Consider the following 18,176-nt stretch of genomic DNA (forward strand, 5'->3'; position numbering starts at 1 on the left):
GGCAAGGGAAGGTGAGGACCAGCAAGAGCATTAAGCCCTTAGAAATATTAAGAGGGAAACATGGCTGTATGTTTTAACTTTGTGAGCTGGTCTGTGCCGCGAGTGAGAGTGAGCTTGCGAATGTGTCTTGGGAGTGGTGGGAGGCAAGGCAAGGGGAGATTCTTAGTGTATGTTTGGCTGTGAAAGCACTGGCAAGGGAAGGTCAGAAACAGCAGGAGCTCTAAGCCCTAAGAGCTCTGGTGTGGGAGAAATGGCTGTATGTTTTAACTTTGTGAGCTGGTCTGTGCCGAGAGTGAGAGTGAGCTTGCGAATGTGTCTTGGGAGTGGTGGGAGGCAAGGCAAGGGGAGATGCCAGGGGGGTGTCTGGCTGTGAGTGCGGTGGGAAGGGCAGTTGAATACAGCACCAGCTCTTAGGCCTTAGAGCTCTGGTGTGGGAGAAATGGCTGCATGTTTGCACTTTGTGAGCTGGTCTGTGCGGAGTGAGAGTGAGCTTGTGAATGTGTAGTGAGAGTGCTGGGAGGCAAGGCAAAAGTACATCCGCAGTGTCTGTCTGGGTGTGAAAGTGCTGGCAAGGGAAGGTGAGGACCAGCAAGAGCATTAAGTCCTTAGAAATATCAAGAGGGAAACATGGCTGTATGTTTTAACTTTGTGAGCTGGTCTGTGCCGCGAGTGAGAGTGAGCTTGCGAATGTGTCTTGGGAGTGGTGGCAGGCAAGGCAAGGGGAGATTCTTAGTGTATGTTTGGCTGTGAAAGCACTGGCAAGGGAAGGTCAGAAACAGCAAGAGCTCTAAGCCCTTAGAGCTCTGGTGTGGGAGAAATGGCTGTATGTTTTAACTTTGTGAGCTGGTCTGTGCGAAGAGTGAGAGTGAGCTTGCGAATGTGTATTGAGAGTGCTGGGAGGCAAGGCAAAAGTACATCCGCAGTGTCTGTCTGGGTGTGAAAGTGCTGGCAAGGGAAGGTGAGGACCAGCAAGAGCATTAAGCCCTTAGAAATATTAAGAGGGAAACATGGCTGTATGTTTTAACTTTGTGAGCTGGTCTGTGCCGCGAGTGAGAGTGAGCTTGCGAATGTGTCTTGGGAGTGGTGGGAGGCAAGGCAAGGGGAGATTCTTAGTGTATGTTTGGCTGTGAAAGCACTGGCAAGGGAAGGTCAGAAACAGCAAGAGCTCTTAGGCCTTAGAGCTCTGGTGTGGGAGAAATGGCTGTATGTTTTAACTTTGTGAGCTGGTCTGTGCCGAGAGTGAGAGGGAGCTTGCGAATGTGTCTTGGGAGTGGTGGGAGGCAAGGCAAGGGGAGATTCTTAGTGTATGTTTGGCTGTGAAAGCACTGGCAAGGGAAGGTCAGAAACAGCAGGAGCTCTAAGCCCTTAGAGCTCTGGTGTGGGAGAAATGGCTGTATGTTTTAACTTTGTGAGCTGGTCTGTGCCGAGAGTGAGAGTGAGCTTGCGAATGTGTCTTGGGAGTGGTGGGAGGCAAGGCAAGGGGAGATTCTTAGTGTATGTTTGGCTGTGAAAGCACTGGCAAGGGAAGGTCAGAAACAGCAGGAGCTCTAAGCCCTAAGAGCTCTGGTGTGGTAGAAATGGCTGTATGTTTTAACTTTGTGAGCTGGTCTGTGCCGAGAGTGAGAGTGAGCTTGCGAATGTGTCTTGGGAGTAGTGGGAGGCAAGGCAAGGGGAGATTCTTAGTGTATGTTTGGCTGTGAAAGCACTGGCAAGGGAAGGTCAGAAACAGCACCAGCTCTAAGCCCTTAGAGCTCTGGTGTGGGAGAAATGGCTGTATGTTTTAACTTTGTGAGCTGGTCTGTGCCGAGAGTGAGAGGGAGCTTGAGAATGTGTCTTGGGAGTGGTGGCAGGCAAGGCAAGGGGAGATTTTTAGTGTCTGTCTGGCTGTGAAAGCACTGGCAAGGGATGGTCAGAAACAGCAGGAGCTCTAAGCCCTTAGAGCTCTGGTGTGGGAGAAATGGCTGTATGTTTTAACTTTGTGAGCTGGTCTGTGCCGAGAGTGAGAGGGAGCTTGCGAATGTGTCTTGGGAGTGGTGGGAGGCAAGGCAAGGGGAGATGCCAGGGGGGTGTCTGGCTGTGAGTGCGGTTGGAAGGGCAGTTGAATACAGCACCAGCTCTTAGGCCTTAGAGCTCTGGTGTGGGAGAAATGGCTGCATGTTTGCACTTTGTGAGCTGGTCTGTGCGAAGAGTGAGAGTGAGCTTGCGAATGTGTAGTGAGAGTGCTGGGAGGCAAGGCAAAAGTACATCCGCAGTGTCTGTCTGGGTGTGAAAGTGCTGGCAAGGGAAGGTGAGGACCAGCAAGAGCATTAAGCCCTTAGAAATATTAAGAGGGAAACATGGCTGTATGTTTTAACTTTGTGAGCTGGTCTGTGCCGCGAGTGAGAGTGAGCTTGCGAATGTGTCTTGGGAGTGGTGGGAGGCAAGGCAAGGGGAGATTCTTAGTGTATGTTTGGCTGTGAAAGCACTGGCAAGGGAAGGTCAGAAACAGCAGGAGCTCTAAGCCCTAAGAGCTCTGGTGTGGGAGAAATGGCTGTATGTTTTAACTTTGTGAGCTGGTCTGTGCCGAGAGTGAGAGTGAGCTTGCGAATGTGTCTTGGGAGTGGTGGGAGGCAAGGCAAGGGGAGATGCCAGGGGGGTGTCTGGCTGTGAGTGCGGTGGGAAGGGCAGTTGAATACAGCACCAGCTCTTAGGCCTTAGAGCTCTGGTGTGGGAGAAATGGCTGCATGTTTGCACTTTGTGAGCTGGTCTGTGCGGAGTGAGAGTGAGCTTGTGAATGTGTAGTGAGAGTGCTGGGAGGCAAGGCAAAAGTACATCCGCAGTGTCTGTCTGGGTGTGAAAGTGCTGGCAAGGGAAGGTGAGGACCAGCAAGAGCATTAAGTCCTTAGAAATATCAAGAGGGAAACATGGCTGTATGTTTTAACTTTGTGAGCTGGTCTGTGCCGCGAGTGAGAGTGAGCTTGCGAATGTGTCTTGGGAGTGGTGGCAGGCAAGGCAAGGGGAGATTCTTAGTGTATGTTTGGCTGTGAAAGCACTGGCAAGGGAAGGTCAGAAACAGCAAGAGCTCTAAGCCCTTAGAGCTCTGGTGTGGGAGAAATGGCTGTATGTTTTAACTTTGTGAGCTGGTCTGTGCGAAGAGTGAGAGTGAGCTTGCGAATGTGTATTGAGAGTGCTGGGAGGCAAGGCAAAAGTACATCCGCAGTGTCTGTCTGGGTGTGAAAGTGCTGGCAAGGGAAGGTGAGGACCAGCAAGAGCATTAAGCCCTTAGAAATATTAAGAGGGAAACATGGCTGTATGTTTTAACTTTGTGAGCTGGTCTGTGCCGCGAGTGAGAGTGAGCTTGCGAATGTGTCTTGGGAGTGGTGGGAGGCAAGGCAAGGGGAGATTCTTAGTGTATGTTTGGCTGTGAAAGCACTGGCAAGGGAAGGTCAGAAACAGCAAGAGCTCTTAGGCCTTAGAGCTCTGGTGTGGGAGAAATGGCTGTATGTTTTAACTTTGTGAGCTGGTCTGTGCCGAGAGTGAGAGGGAGCTTGCGAATGTGTCTTGGGAGTGGTGGGAGGCAAGGCAAGGGGAGATTCTTAGTGTATGTTTGGCTGTGAAAGCACTGGCAAGGGAAGGTCAGAAACAGCAGGAGCTCTAAGCCCTTAGAGCTCTGGTGTGGGAGAAATGGCTGTATGTTTTAACTTTGTGAGCTGGTCTGTGCCGAGAGTGAGAGTGAGCTTGCGAATGTGTCTTGGGAGTGGTGGGAGGCAAGGCAAGGGGAGATTCTTAGTGTATGTTTGGCTGTGAAAGCACTGGCAAGGGAAGGTCAGAAACAGCAGGAGCTCTAAGCCCTAAGAGCTCTGGTGTGGTAGAAATGGCTGTATGTTTTAACTTTGTGAGCTGGTCTGTGCCGAGAGTGAGAGTGAGCTTGCGAATGTGTCTTGGGAGTAGTGGGAGGCAAGGCAAGGGGAGATTCTTAGTGTATGTTTGGCTGTGAAAGCACTGGCAAGGGAAGGTCAGAAACAGCACCAGCTCTAAGCCCTTAGAGCTCTGGTGTGGGAGAAATGGCTGGATGTTTTAACTTTGTGAGCTGGTCTGTGCGAAGAGTGAGAGTGAGCTTGAGAATGTGTCTTGGGAGTGGTGGCAGGCAAGGCAAGGGGAGATTCTTAGTGTATGTTTGGCTGTGAAAGCACTGGCAAGGGAAGGTCAGAAACAGCACCAGCTCTTCGGCCTTAGAGCTCTGGTGTGGGAGAAATGGCTGTATGTTTTAACTTTGTGAGCTGGTCTGTGCCGAGAGTGAGAGGGAGCTTGAGAATGTGTCTTGGGAGTGGTGGCAGGCAAGGCAAGGGGAGATTTTTAGTGTCTGTCTGGGTGTGAAAGCACTGGCAAGGGAAGGTCAGAAACAGCAGGAGCTCTAAGCCCTTAGAGGTCTGGTGTGGGAGAAATGGCTGTATGTTTTAACTTTGTGAGCTGGTCTGTGCGAAGAGTGAGAGTGAGCTTGCGAATGTGTATTGAGAGTGCTGGGAGGCAAGGCAAAAGTACATCCGCAGTGTCTGTCTGGGTGTGAAAGTGCTGGCAAGGGAAGGTGAGGACCAGCAAGAGCATTAAGCCCTTAGAAATATTAAGAGGGAAACATGGCTGTATGTTTTAACTTTGTGAGCTGGTCTGTGCGAAGAGTGAGAGGGAGCTTGCGAATGTGTCTTGGGAGTGGTGGGAGGCAAGGCAAGGGGAGATTCTTAGTGTATGTTTGGCTGTGAAAGCACTGGCAAGGGAAGGTCAGAAACAGCAAGAGCTCTTAGGCCTTAGAGATCTGGTGTGGGAGAAATGGCTGTATGTTTTAACTTTGTGATCTGGTCTGTGCCGAGAGTGAGAGTGAGCTTGCGAATGTGTCTTGGGAGTGGTGGGAGGCAAGGCAAGGGGAGATTCTTGGTGTATGTTTGGCTGTGAAAGCACTGGCAAGGGAAGGTCAGAAACAGCACCAGCTCTTCGGCCTTAGAGCTCTGGTGTGGGAGAAATGGCTGTATGTTTTAACTTTGTGAGCTGGTCTGTGCCGAGAGTGAGAGGGAGCTTGCGAATGTGTCTTGGGAGTGGTGGGAGGCAAGGCAAGGGGAGATTCTTAGTGTATGTTTGGCTGTGAAAGCACTGGCAAGGGAAGGTCAGAAACAGCAGGAGCTCTAAGCCCTTAGAGCTCTGGTGTGGGAGAAAAGGCTGTATGTTTTAACTTTGTGAGCTGGTCTGTGCCGAGAGTGAGAGGGAGCTTGAGAATGTGTCTTGGGAGTGGTGGGAGGCAAGGCAAGGGGAGATGCCAGGGGGGTGTCTGGCTGTGAGTGCGGTTGGAAGGGCAGTTGAATACAGCACCAGCTCTTAGGCCTTAGAGCTCTGGTGTGGGAGAAATGGCTGCATGTTTGCACTTTGTGAGCTGGTCTGTGCGAAGAGTGAGAGTGAGCTTGCGAATGTGTAGTGAGAGTGCTGGGAGGCAAGGCAAAAGTACATCCGCAGTGTCTGTCTGGGTGTGAAAGTGCTGGCAAGGGAAGGTGAGGACCAGCAAGAGCATTAAGCCCTTAGAAATATTAAGAGGGAAACATGGCTGTATGTTTTAACTTTGTGAGCTGGTCTGTGCCGCGAGTGAGAGTGAGCTTGCGAATGTGTCTTGGGAGTGGTGGGAGGCAAGGCAAGGGGAGATTCTTAGTGTATGTTTGGCTGTGAAAGCAGTGGCAAGGGAAGGTCAGAAACAGCAGGAGCTCTAAGCCCTAAGAGCTCTGGTGTGGGAGAAATGGCTGTATGTTTTAACTTTGTGAGCTGGTCTGTGCCGAGAGTGAGAGTGAGCTTGCGAATGTGTCTTGGGAGTGGTGGGAGGCAAGGCAAGGGGAGATGCCAGGGGGGTGTCTGGCTGTGAGTGCGGTGGGAAGGGCAGTTGAATACAGCACCAGCTCTTAGGCCTTAGAGCTCTGGTGTGGGAGAAATGGCTGCATGTTTGCACTTTGTGAGCTGGTCTGTGCGGAGTGAGAGTGAGCTTGTGAATGTGTAGTGAGAGTGCTGGGAGGCAAGGCAAAAGTACATCCGCAGTGTCTGTCTGGGTGTGAAAGTGCTGGCAAGGGAAGGTGAGGACCAGCAAGAGCATTAAGTCCTTAGAAATATCAAGAGGGAAACATGGCTCTATGTTTTAACTTTGTGAGCTGGTCTGTGCCGCGAGTGAGAGTGAGCTTGCGAATGTGTCTTGGGAGTGGTGGGAGGCAAGGCAAGGGGAGATTCTTAGTGTATGTTTGGCTGTGAAAGCACTGGCAAGGGAAGGTCAGAAACAGCAAGAGCTCTAAGCCCTTAGAGCTCTGGTGTGGGAGAAATGGCTGTATGTTTTAACTTTGTGAGCTGGTCTGTGCGAAGAGTGAGAGTGAGCTTGCGAATGTGTATTGAGAGTGCTGGGAGGCAAGGCAAAAGTACATCCGCAGTGTCTGTCTGGGTGTGAAAGTGCTGGCAAGGGAAGGTGAGGACCAGCAAGAGCATTAAGCCCTTAGAAATATTAAGAGGGAAACATGGCTGTATGTTTTAACTTTGTGAGCTGGTCTGTGCCGCGAGTGAGAGTGAGCTTGCGAATGTGTCTTGGGAGTGGTGGGAGGCAAGGCAAGGGGAGATTCTTAGTGTATGTTTGGCTGTGAAAGCACTGGCAAGGGAAGGTCAGAAACAGCAAGAGCTCTTAGGCCTTAGAGATCTGGTGTGGGAGAAATGGCTGTATGTTTTAACTTTGTGATCTGGTCTGTGCCGAGAGTGAGAGTGAGCTTGCGAATGTGTCTTGGGAGTGGTGGGAGGCAAGGCAAGGGGAGATTCTTAGTGTATGTTTGGCTGTGAAAGCACTGGCAAGGGAAGGTCAGAAACAGCACCAGCTCTTCGGCCTTAGAGCTCTGGTGTGGGAGAAATGGCTGTATGTTTTAACTTTGTGAGCTGGTCTGTGCCGAGAGTGAGAGGGAGCTTGAGAATGTGTCTTGGGAGTGGTGGGAGGCAAGGCAAGGGGAGATTTTTAGTGTCTGTCTGGGTGTGAAAGCACTGGCAAGGGAAGGTCAGAAACAGCAGGAGCTCTAAGCCCTTAGAGCTCTGGTGTGGGAGAAATGGCTGTATGTTTTAACTTTGTGATCTGGTCTGTGCCGAGAGTGAGAGGGAGCTTGAGAATGTGTCTTGGGAGTGGTGGGAGGCAAGGCAAGGGGAGATGCCAGGGGGGTGTCTGGCTGTGAGTGCGGTGGGAAGGGCAGTTGAATACAGCACCAGCTCTCAGGCCTTAGAGCTCTGGTGTGGGAGAAATGGCTGCATGTTTGCACTTTGTGAGCTGGTCTGTGCGAAGAGTGAGAGTGAGCTTGCGAATGTGTATTGAGAGTGCTGGGAGGCAAGGCAAAAGTACATCCGCAGTGTCTGTCTGGGTGTGAAAGTGCTGGCAAGGGAAGGTGAGGACCAGCAAGAGCATTAAGCCCTTAGAAATATTAAGAGGGAAACATGGCTGTATGTTTTAACTTTGTGAGCTGGTCTGTGCGAAGAGTGAGAGGGAGTTTGCGAATGTGTCTTGGGAGTGGTGGGAGGCAAGGCAAGGGGAGATTCTTAGTGTATGTTTGGCTGTGAAAGCACTGGCAAGGGAAGGTCAGAAACAGCACCAGCTCTTAGGCCTTAGAGCTCTGGTGTGGGAGAAATGGCTGTATGTTTTAACTTTGTGAGCTGGTCTGTGCCGAGAGTGAGAGGGAGCTTGCGAATGTGTCTTGGGAGTGGTGCGAGGCAAGGCAAGGGGAGATTCTTAGTGTACGTTTGGCTGTGAAAGCACTGGCAAGGGAAGGTCAGAAACAGCAGGAGCTCTAAGCCCTTAGAGCTCTGGTGTGGGAGAAATGGCTGTATGTTTTAACTTTGTGAGCTGGTCTGTGCCGAGAGTGAGAGGAAGCTTGAGAATGTGTCTTGGGAGTAGTGGGAGGCAAGGCAAGGGGAGATTCTTAGTGTATGTTTGGCTGTGAAAGCACTGGCAAGGGAAGGTCAGAAACAGCAGGAGCTCTAAGCCCTTAGAGCTCTGGTGTGGGAGAAATGGCTGTATGTTTTAACTTTGTGAGCTGGTCTGTGCCGAGAGTGAGAGGGAGCTTGAGAAAGTGTCTTGGGAGTGGTGGGAGGCAAGGCAAGGGGAGATGCCAGGGGGGTGTCTGGCTGTGAGTGCGGTGGGAAGGGCAGTTGAATACAGCACCAGCTCTTAGGCCTTAGAGCTCTGGTGTGGGAGAAATGTCTGCATGTTTGCACTTTGTGAGCTGGTCTGTGCGGAGTGAGAGTGAGCTTGCGAATGTGTATTGAGAGTGCTGGGAGGCAAGGCAAAAGTACATCCGCAGTGTCTGTCTGGGTGTGAAAGGTTTGGCAAGGGAAGGTGAGGACCAGCAAGAGCATTAAGTCCTTAGAAATATCAAGAGGGAAACATGGCTGTATGTTTTAACTTTGTGAGCTGGTCTGTGCCGCGAGTGAGAGTGAGCTTGCGAATGTGTCTTGGGAGTGGTGGGAGGCAAGGCAAGGGGAGATTCTTAGTGTATGTTTGGCTGTGAAAGCACTGGCAAGGGAAGGTCAGAAACAGCAAGAGCTCTAAGCCCTTAGAGCTCTGGTGTGGGAGAAATGGCTGTATGTTTTAACTTTGTGAGCTGGTCTGTGCCGAGAGTGAGAGGGAGCTTGAGAATGTGTCTTGGGAGTGGTGGGAGGCAAGGCAAGGGGAGATTCTTAGTGTATATTTGGCTGTGAAAGCACTGGCAAGGGAAGGTCAGAAACAGCAGGAGCTCTAAGCCCTTAGAGCTCTGGTGTGGGAGAAATGGCTGTATGTTTTAACTTTGTGAGCTGGTCTGTGCCGAGAGTGAGAGGGAGCTTGAGAATGTGTCTTGGGAGTGGTGGGAGGCAAGGCAAGGGGAGATTCTTAGTGTATGTTTGGCTGTGAAAGCACTGGCAAGGGAAGGTCAGAAACAGCAGGAGCTCTAAGCCCTAAGAGCTCTGGTGTGGTAGAAATGGCTGTATGTTTTAACTTTGTGAGCTGGTCTGTGCCGAGAGTGAGAGTGAGCTTGCGAATGTGTCTTGGGAGTGGTGGGAGGCAAGGCAAGGGGAGATTCTTAGTGTATGTTTGGCTGTGAAAGCACTGGCAAGGGAAGGTCAGAAACAGCACCAGCTCTAAGCCCTTAGAGCTCTGGTGTGGGAGAAATGGCTGGATGTTTTAACTTTGTGAGCTGGTCTGTGCGAAGAGTGAGAGTGAGCTTGAGAATGTGTCTTGGGAGTGGTGGCAGGCAAGGCAAGGGGAGATTCTTAGTGTATGTTTGGCTGTGAAAGCACTGGCAAGGGAAGGTCAGAAACAGCACCAGCTCTTCGGCCTTAGAGCTCTGGTGTGGGAGAAATGGCTGTATGTTTTAACTTTGTGAGCTGGTCTGTGCCGAGAGTGAGAGGGAGCTTGAGAATGTGTCTTGGGAGTGGTGGGAGGCAAGGCAAGGGGAGATTTTTAGTGTCTGTCTGGGTGTGAAAGCACTGGCAAGGGAAGGTCAGAAACAGCAGGAGCTCTAAGCCCTTAGAGGTCTGGTGTGGGAGAAATGGCTGTATGTTTTAACTTTGTGAGCTGGTCTGTGCGAAGAGTGAGAGTGAGCTTGCGAATGTGTAGTGAGAGTGCTGGGAGGCAAGGCAAAAGTACATCCGCAGTGTCTGTCTGGGTGTGAAAGTGCTGGCAAGGGAAGGTGAGGACCAGCAAGAGCATTAAGCCCTTAGAAATATTAAGAGGGAAACATGGCTGTATGTTTTAACTTTGTGAGCTGGTCTGTGCCGCGAGTGAGAGTGAGCTTGCGAATGTGTCTTGGGAGTGGTGGGAGGCAAGGCAAGGGGAGATTCTTAGTGTATGTTTGGCTGTGAAAGCACTGGCAAGGGAAGGTCAGAAACAGCAAGAGCTCTTAGGCCTTAGAGATCTGGTGTGGGAGAAATGGCTGTATGTTTTAACTTTGTGATCTGGTCTGTGCCGAGAGTGAGAGGGAGCTTGAGAATGTGTCTTGGGAGTGGTGGGAGGCAAGGCAAGGGGAGATGCCAGGGGGGTGTCTGGCTGTGAGTGCGGTGGGAAGGGCAGTTGAATACAGCACCAGCTCTCAGGCCTTAGAGCTCTGGTGTGGGAGAAATGGCTGCATGTTTGCACTTTGTGAGCTGGTCTGTGCGAAGAGTGAGAGTGAGCTTGCGAATGTGTATTGAGAGTGCTGGGAGGCAAGGCAAAAGTACATCCGCAGTGTCTGTCTGGGTGTGAAAGTGCTGGCAAGGGAAGGTGAGGACCAGCAAGAGCATTAAGCCCTTAGAAATATTAAGAGGGAAACATGGCTGTATGTTTTAACTTTGTGAGCTGGTCTGTGCGAAGAGTGAGAGGGAGTTTGCGAATGTGTCTTGGGAGTGGTGGGAGGCAAGGCAAGGGGAGATTCTTAGTGTATGTTTGGCTGTGAAAGCACTGGCAAGGGAAGGTCAGAAACAGCACCAGCTCTTAGGCCTTAGAGCTCTGGTGTGGGAGAAATGGCTGTATGTTTTAACTTTGTGAGCTGGTCTGTGCCGAGAGTGAGAGGGAGCTTGCGAATGTGTCTTGGGAGTGGTGCGAGGCAAGGCAAGGGGAGATTCTTAGTGTACGTTTGGCTGTGAAAGCACTGGCAAGGGAAGGTCAGAAACAGCAGGAGCTCTAAGCCCTTAGAGCTCTGGTGTGGGAGAAATGGCTGTATGTTTTAACTTTGTGAGCTGGTCTGTGCCGAGAGTGAGAGGAAGCTTGAGAATGTGTCTTGGGAGTAGTGGGAGGCAAGGCAAGGGGAGATTCTTAGTGTATGTTTGGCTGTGAAAGCACTGGCAAGGGAAGGTCAGAAACAGCAGGAGCTCTAAGCCCTTAGAGCTCTGGTGTGGGAGAAATGGCTGTATGTTTTAACTTTGTGAGCTGGTCTGTGCCGAGAGTGAGAGGGAGCTTGAGAAAGTGTCTTGGGAGTGGTGGGAGGCAAGGCAAGGGGAGATGCCAGGGGGGTGTCTGGCTGTGAGTGCGGTGGGAAGGGCAGTTGAATACAGCACCAGCTCTTAGGCCTTAGAGCTCTGGTGTGGGAGAAATGTCTGCATGTTTGCACTTTGTGAGCTGGTCTGTGCGGAGTGAGAGTGAGCTTGCGAATGTGTATTGAGAGTGCTGGGAGGCAAGGCAAAAGTACATCCGCAGTGTCTGTCTGGGTGTGAAAGTGCTGGCAAGGGAAGGTGAGGACCAGCAAGAGCATTAAGTCCTTAGAAATATCAAGAGGGAAACATGGCTGTATGTTTTAACTTTGTGAGCTGGTCTGTGCCGCGAGTGAGAGTGAGCTTGCGAATGTGTCTTGGGAGTGGTGGGAGGCAAGGCAAGGGGAGATTCTTAGTGTATGTTTGGCTGTGAAAGCACTGGCAAGGGAAGGTCAGAAACAGCAAGAGCTCTAAGCCCTTAGAGCTCTGGTGTGGGAGAAATGGCTGTATGTTTTAACTTTGTGAGCTGGTCTGTGCCGAGAGTGAGAGGGAGCTTGAGAATGTGTCTTGGGAGTGGTGGGAGGCAAGGCAAGGGGAGATTCTTAGTGTATGTTTGGCTGTGAAAGCACTGGCAAGGGAAGGTCAGAAACAGCAGGAGCTCTAAGCCCTTAGAGCTCTGGTGTGGGAGAAATGGCTGTATGTTTTAACTTTGTGAGCTGGTCTGTGCCGAGAGTGAGAGGGAGCTTGAGAATGTGTCTTGGGAGTGGTGGGAGGCAAGGCAAGGGGAGATTCTTAGTGTATGTTTGGCTGTGAAAGCACTGGCAAGGGAAGGTCAGAAACAGCAGGAGCTCTAAGCCCTAAGAGCTCTGGTGTGGTAGAAATGGCTGTATGTTTTAACTTTGTGAGCTGGTCTGTGCCGAGAGTGAGAGTGAGCTTGCGAATGTGTCTTGGGAGTGGTGGGAGGCAAGGCAAGGGGAGATTCTTAGTGTATGTTTGGCTGTGAAAGCACTGGCAAGGGAAGGTCAGAAACAGCACCAGCTCTAAGCCCTTAGAGCTCTGGTGTGGGAGAAATGGCTGGATGTTTTAACTTTGTGAGCTGGTCTGTGCGAAGAGTGAGAGTGAGCTTGAGAATGTGTCTTGGGAGTGGTGGCAGGCAAGGCAAGGGGAGATTCTTAGTGTATGTTTGGCTGTGAAAGCACTGGCAAGGGAAGGTCAGAAACAGCACCAGCTCTTCGGCCTTAGAGCTCTGGTGTGGGAGAAATGGCTGTATGTTTTAACTTTGTGAGCTGGTCTGTGCCGAGAGTGAGAGGGAGCTTGAGAATGTGTCTTGGGAGTGGTGGGAGGCAAGGCAAGGGGAGATTTTTAGTGTCTGTCTGGGTGTGAAAGCACTGGCAAGGGAAGGTCAGAAACAGCAGGAGCTCTAAGCCCTTAGAGGTCTGGTGTGGGAGAAATGGCTGTATGTTTTAACTTTGTGAGCTGGTCTGTGCGAAGAGTGAGAGTGAGCTTTCGAATGTGTATTGAGAGTGCTGGGAGGCAAGGCAAAAGTACATCCGCAGTGTCTGTCTGGGTGTGAAAGTGCTGGCAAGGGAAGGTGAGGACCAGCAAGAGCATTAAGCCCTTAGAAATATTAAGAGGGAAACATGGCTGTATGTTTTAACTTTGTGAGCTGGTCTGTGCCGCGAGTGAGAGTGAGCTTGCGAATGTGTCTTGGGAGTGGTGGGAGGCAAGGCAAGGGGAGATTCTTAGTGTATGTTTGGCTGTGAAAGCACTGGCAAGGGAAGGTCAGAAACAGCAAGAGCTCTTAGGCCTTAGAGCTCTGGTGTGGGAGAAATGGCTGTATGTTTTAACTTTGTGAGCTGGTCTGTGCCGAGAGTGAGAGGGAGCTTGCGAATGTGTCTTGGGAGTGGTGGGAGGCAAGGCAAGGGGAGATTCTTAGTGTATGTTTGGCTGTGAAAGCACTGGCAAGGGAAGGTCAGAAACAGCACCAGCTCTTCGGCCTTAGAGCTCTGGTGTGGGAGAAATGGCTGTATGTTTTAACTTTGTGAGCTGGTCTGTGCCGAGAGTGAGAGGGAGCTTGAGAATGTGTCTTGGGAGTGGTGGGAGGCAAGGCAAGGGGAGATTCTTAGTGTATGTTTGGCTGTGAAAGCACTGGCAAGGGAAGGTCAGAAACAGCAGGAGCTCTAAGCCCTTAGAGCTCTGGTGTGGGAGAAAAGGCTGTATGTTTTAACTTTGTGAGCTGGTCTGTGCCGAGAGTGAGAGGGAGCTTGAGAATGTGTCTTGGGAGTGGTGGGAGGCAAGGCAAGGGGAGATGCCAGGGGGGTGTCTGGCTGTGAGTGCGGTTGGAAGGGCAGTTGAATACAGCACCAGCTCTTAGGCCTTAGAGCTCTGGTGTGGGAGAAATGGCTGCATGTTTGCACTTTGTGAGCTGGTCTGTGCGAAGAGTGAGAGTGAGCTTGCGAATGTGTAGTGAGAGTGCTGGGAGGCAAGGCAAAAGTACATCCGCAGTGTCTGTCTGGGTGTGAAAGTGCTGGCAAGGGAAGGTGAGGACCAGCAAGAGCATTAAGCCCTTAGAAATATTAAGAGGGAAACATGGCTGTATGTTTTAACTTTGTGAGCTGGTCTGTGCCGCGAGTGAGAGTGAGCTTGCGAATGTGTCTTGGGAGTGGTGGGAGGCAAGGCAAGGGGAGATTCTTAGTGTATGTTTGGCTGTGAAAGCAGTGGCAAGGGAAGGTCAGAAACAGCAGGAGCTCTAAGCCCTAAGAGCTCTGGTGTGGGAGAAATGGCTGTATGTTTTAACTTTGTGAGCTGGTCTGTGCCGAGAGTGAGAGGGAGCTTGCGAATGTGTCTTGGGAGTGGTGGGAGGCAAGGCAAGGGGAGATGCCAGGGGGGTGTCTGGCTGTGAGTGCGGTGGGAAGGGCAGTTGAATACAGCACCAGCTCTTCGGCCTTAGAGCTCTGGTGTGGGAGAAATGGCTGCATGTTTGCACTTTGTGAGCTGGTCTGTGCGGAGTGAGAGTGAGCTTGTGAATGTGTAGTGAGAGTGCTGGGAGGCAAGGCAAAAGTACATCCGCAGTGTCTGTCTGGGTGTGAAAGTGCTGGCAAGGGAAGGTGAGGACCAGCAAGAGCATTAAGTCCTTAGAAATATCAAGAGGGAAACATGGCTCTATGTTTTAACTTTGTGAGCTGGTCTGTGCCGCGAGTGAGAGTGAGCTTGCGAATGTGTCTTGGGAGTGGTGGGAGGCAAGGCAAGGGGAGATTCTTAGTGTATGTTTGGCTGTGAAAGCACTGGCAAGGGAAGGTCAGAAACAGCAAGAGCTCTAAGCCCTTAGAGCTCTGGTGTGGGAGAAATGGCTGTATGTTTTAACTTTGTGAGCTGGTCTGTGCGAAGAGTGAGAGTGAGCTTGCGAATGTGTATTGAGAGTGCTGGGAGGCAAGGCAAAAGTACATCCGCAGTGTCTGTCTGGGTGTGAAAGTGCTGGCAAGGGAAGGTGAGGACCAGCAAGAGCATTAAGCCCTTAGAAATATTAAGAGGGAAACATGGCTGTATGTTTTAACTTTGTGAGCTGGTCTGTGCCGCGAGTGAGAGTGAGCTTGCGAATGTGTCTTGGGAGTGGTGGGAGGCAAGGCAAGGGGAGATTCTTAGTGTATGTTTGGCTGTGAAAGCACTGGCAAGGGAAGGTCAGAAACAGCAAGAGCTCTTAGGCCTTAGAGATCTGGTGTGGGAGAAATGGCTGTATGTTTTAACTTTGTGATCTGGTCTGAGCCGAGAGTGAGAGTGAGCTTGCGAATGTGTCTTGGGAGTGGTGGGAGGCAAGGCAAGGGGAGATTCTTAGTGTATGTTTGGCTGTGAAAGCACTGGCAAGGGAAGGTCAGAAACAGCACCAGCTCTTCGGCCTTAGAGCTCTGGTGTGGGAGAAATGGCTGTATGTTTTAACTTTGTGAGCTGGTCTGTGCCGAGAGTGAGAGGGAGCTTGCGAATGTGTCTTGGGAGTGGTGGGAGGCAAGGCAAGGGGAGATTTTTAGTGTATGTTTGGCTGTGAAAGCACTGGCAAGGGAAGGTCAGAAACAGCACCAGCTCTAAGCCCTTAGAGCTCTGGTGTGGGAGAAATGGCTGTATGTTTTAACTTTGTGAGCTGGTCTGTGCCGAGAGTGAGAGGGAGCTTGAGAATGTGTCTTGGGAGTGGTGGGAGGCAAGGCAAGGGGAGATGCCAGGGGGGTGTCTGGCTGTGAGTGCGGTGGGAAGGGCAGTTGAATACAGCACCAGCTCTCAGGCCTTAGAGCTCTGGTGTGGGAGAAATGGCTGCATGTTTGCACTTTGTGAGCTGGTCTGTGCGAAGAGTGAGAGTGAGCTTGCGAATGTGTATTGAGAGTGCTGGGAGGCAAGGCAAAAGTACATCCGCAGTGTCTGTCTGGGTGTGAAAGTGCTGGCAAGGGAAGGTGAGGACCAGCAAGAGCATTAAGCCCTTAGAAATATTAAGAGGGAAACATGGCTGTATGTTTTAACTTTGTGAGCTGGTCTGTGCGAAGAGTGAGAGGGAGTTTGCGAATGTGTCTTGGGAGTGGTGGGAGGCAAGGCAAGGGGAGATTCTTAGTGTATGTTTGGCTGTGAAAGCACTGGCAAGGGAAGGTCAGAAACAGCACCAGCTCTTAGGCCTTAGAGCTCTGGTGTGGGAGAAATGGCTGTATGTTTTAACTTTGTGAGCTGGTCTGTGCCGAGAGTGAGAGGGATCTTGCGAATGTGTCTTGGCAGTGGTGCGAGGCAAGGCAAGGGGAGATTCTTAGTGTACGTTTGGCTGTGAAAGCACTGGCAAGGGAAGGTCAGAAACAGCAGGAGCTCTAAGCCCTTAGAGCTCTGGTGTGGGAGAAATGGCTGTATGTTTTAACTTTGTGAGCTGGTCTGTGCCGAGAGTGAGAGGGAGCTTGAGAATGTGTCTTGGGAGTAGTGGGAGGCAAGGCAAGGGGAGATTCTTAGTGTATGTTTGGCTGTGAAAGCACTGGCAAGGGAAGGTCAGAAACAGCAGGAGCTCTAAGCCCTTAGAGCTCTGGTGTGGTAGAAATGGCTGTATGTTTTAACTTTGTGAGCTGGTCTGTGCCGAGAGTGAGAGGGAGCTTGAGAAAGTGTCTTGGGAGTGGTGGGAGGCAAGGCAAGGGGAGATGCCAGGGGGGTGTCTGGCTGTGAGTGCGGTGGGAAGGGCAGTTGAATACAGCACCAGCTCTTAGGCCTTAGAGCTCTGGTGTGGGAGAAATGGCTGCATGTTTGCACTTTGTGAGCTGGTCTGTGCGGAGTGAGAGTGAGCTTGCGAATGTGTATTGAGAGTGCTGGGAGGCAAGGCAAAAGTACATCCGCAGTGTCTGTCTGGGTGTGAAAGTGCTGGCAAGGGAAGGTGAGGACCAGCAAGAGCATTAAGTCCTTAGAAATATCAAGAGGGAAACATGGCTGTATGTTTTAACTTTGTGAGCTGGTCTGTGCCGAGAGTGAGAGTGAGCTTGCGAATGTGTCTTGGGAGTGGTGGGAGGCAAGGCAAGGGGAGATTCTTAGTGTATGTTTGGCTGTGAAAGCACTGGCAAGGGAAGGTCAGAAACAGCAAGAGCTCTAAGCCCTTAGAGCTCTGGTGTGGGAGAAATGGCTGTATGTTTTAACTTTGTGAGCTGGTCTGTGCCGAGAGTGAGAGGGAGCTTGAGAATGTGTCTTGGGAGTGGTGGGAGGCAAGGCAAGGGGAGATTCTTAGTGTATGTTTGGCTGTGAAAGCACTGGCAAGGGAAGGTCAGAAACAGCAGGAGCTCTAAGCCCTTAGAGCTCTGGTGTGGTAGAAATGGCTGTATGTTTTAACTTTGTGAGCTGGTCTGTGCCGAGAGTGAGAGTGAGCTTGCGAATGTGTCTTGGGAGTGGTGGGAGGCAAGGCAAGGGGAGATTCTTAGTGTATGTTTGGCTGTGAAAGCACTGGCAAGGGAAGGTCAGAAACAGCACCAGCTCTAAGCCCTTAGAGCTCTGGTGTGGGAGAAATGGCTGGATGTTTTAACTTTGTGAGCTGGTCTGTGCGAAGAGTGAGAGTGAGCTTGAGAATGTGTCTTGGGAGTGGTGGCAGGCAAGGCAAGGGGAGATTCTTAGTGTATGTTTGGCTGTGAAAGCACTGGCAAGGGAAGGTCAGAAACAGCACCAGCTCTTCGGCCTTAGAGCTCTGGTGTGGGAGAAATGGCTGTATGTTTTAACTTTGTGAGCTGGTCTGTGCCGAGAGTGAGAGGGAGCTTGAGAATGTGTCTTGGGAGTGGTGGGAGGCAAGGCAAGGGGAGATTTTTAGTGTCTGTCTGGGTGTGAAAGCACTGGCAAGGGAAGGTCAGAAACAGCAGGAGCTCTAAGCCCTTAGAGGTCTGGTGTGGGAGAAATGGCTGTATGTTTTAACTTTGTGAGCTGGTCTGTGCGAAGAGTGAGAGTGAGCTTGCGAATGTGTATTGAGAGTGCTGGGAGGCAAGGCAAAAGTACATCCGCAGTGTCTGTCTGGGTGTGAAAGTGCTGGCAAGGGAAGGTGAGGACCAGCAAGAGCATTAAGCCCTTAGAAATATTAAGAGGGAAACATGGCTGTATGTTTTAACTTTGTGAGCTGGTCTGTGCCGCGAGTGAGAGTGAGCTTGCGAATGTGTCTTGGGAGTGGTGGGAGGCAAGGCAAGGGGAGATTCTTAGTGTATGTTTGGCTGTGAAAGCACTGGCAAGGGAAGGTCAGAAACAGCAAGAGCTCTTAGGCCTTAGAGATCTGGTGTGGGAGAAATGGCTGTATGTTTTAACTTTGTGATCTGGTCTGTGCCGAGAGTGAGAGTGAGCTTGAGAATGTGTCTTGGGAGTGGTGGGAGGCAAGGCAAGGGGAGATTCTTAGTGTATGTTTGGCTGTGAAAGCACTGGCAAGGGAAGGTCAGAAACAGCACCAGCTCTTCGGCCTTAGAGCTCTGGTGTGGGAGAAATGGCTGTATGTTTTAACTTTGTGAGCTGGTCTGTGCCGAGAGTGAGAGGGAGCTTGAGAATGTGTCTTGGGAGTGGTGGGAGGCAAGGCAAGGGGAGATTTTTAGTGTCTGTCTGGGTGTGAAAGCACTGGCAAGGGAAGGTCAGAAACAGCAGGAGCTCTAAGCCCTTAGAGCTCTGGTGTGGGAGAAATGGCTGTATGTTTTAACTTTGTGAGCTGGTCTGTGCCGAGAGTGAGAGGGAGCTTGAGAAAGTGTCTTGGGAGTGGTGGGAGGCAAGGCAAG

The sequence above is a fragment of the Pelecanus crispus genome, chromosome 2, assembly GCF_030463565.1.
Source record: "Pelecanus crispus isolate bPelCri1 chromosome 2, bPelCri1.pri, whole genome shotgun sequence".
NCBI classification, from domain to species: domain Eukaryota; kingdom Metazoa; phylum Chordata; class Aves; order Pelecaniformes; family Pelecanidae; genus Pelecanus; species Pelecanus crispus.